The sequence below is a fragment of the Octopus bimaculoides genome, chromosome 7 (genome assembly GCF_001194135.2).
Source record: "Octopus bimaculoides isolate UCB-OBI-ISO-001 chromosome 7, ASM119413v2, whole genome shotgun sequence".
Lineage (NCBI taxonomy): Eukaryota > Metazoa > Mollusca > Cephalopoda > Octopoda > Octopodidae > Octopus > Octopus bimaculoides.
In genome coordinates this window covers 36,274,642-36,275,459 of record NC_068987.1, presented here as the reverse complement: position 1 = coordinate 36,275,459, position 818 = coordinate 36,274,642, and the positions used below count along the sequence as shown (strand labels likewise).

The 818-nt window shown below is 38.6% G+C and overlaps 1 long non-coding RNA gene across 1 annotated transcript in view; it reads left to right on the top strand.

The window, feature by feature from the left end:
* The window catches only part of LOC106879816 (uncharacterized), a 23,473-nt gene that overhangs the window by 22,504 nt on the left and 151 nt on the right, over positions 1–818 (top strand). The window lies entirely within an intron of this gene.

Sequence of the window (818 nt, the reverse complement as noted above, 5' to 3'; positions counted from 1 at the left end):
ATATAAAACAGTTGTTGGTGTATTTACGTCCATGATCTTAGCGATTCCAGGTTTGCGGCAGTATTGCTGCAGTCTAGTGATAGAAAGAAGTACTAGATAATATATATTTTGTTCCCCTGTTGTTATCTCACTTGTGCTTGTCTTTTGTTTTCTCTACATTTGAAACCCCCAAGCGCGCACACACACACACACACGCACGCACACACACACACGCACACGGACACACACACACACATATATGTACATATATATTATTCGATAAGCATAATATGTTTTCATGTACTTCTATTAATTGCATGCGCCGAGAGCATGCCAGGTAGTAGTTTTAACACATCTGGTGTACTAGCACAATCATCAGGCACTGCCCACATGGCATAACGAACTAAAACTGGGATGAGAGAATGAGAGAAAAAGTGGGAAAAGTTGAGAAAGAAGTAGCTATGTAAGGTGGGAAGATGAAAAACCGGTAATGAATGCAGGAAGAAGCAAAAATTTAACTATACAAGGCTGAAAGAACTCAGATCCTCTCCAGATCTAAGAACTCTAATATACTGCTGAATTCCAGATCCACAATTTTCAACGGTTGTCAGCATATGGCTAAGTTGCCGTTGACGAATTGGAAAGTGCCATCCACTCCGGACTGCCCAACTGTACCACGGACTCTAAGCCACTATTGTTTCAGCCTTACAGTTCATGTTCTAAGGGGAAATAACTCTGACTTCTCCTTTTACTTCTTTCTGTTTGTCCTGTTTCGTTTCTGTTCTAATTTTGAAACTTTCATATATGTATATATATATATATATATATATATATATATA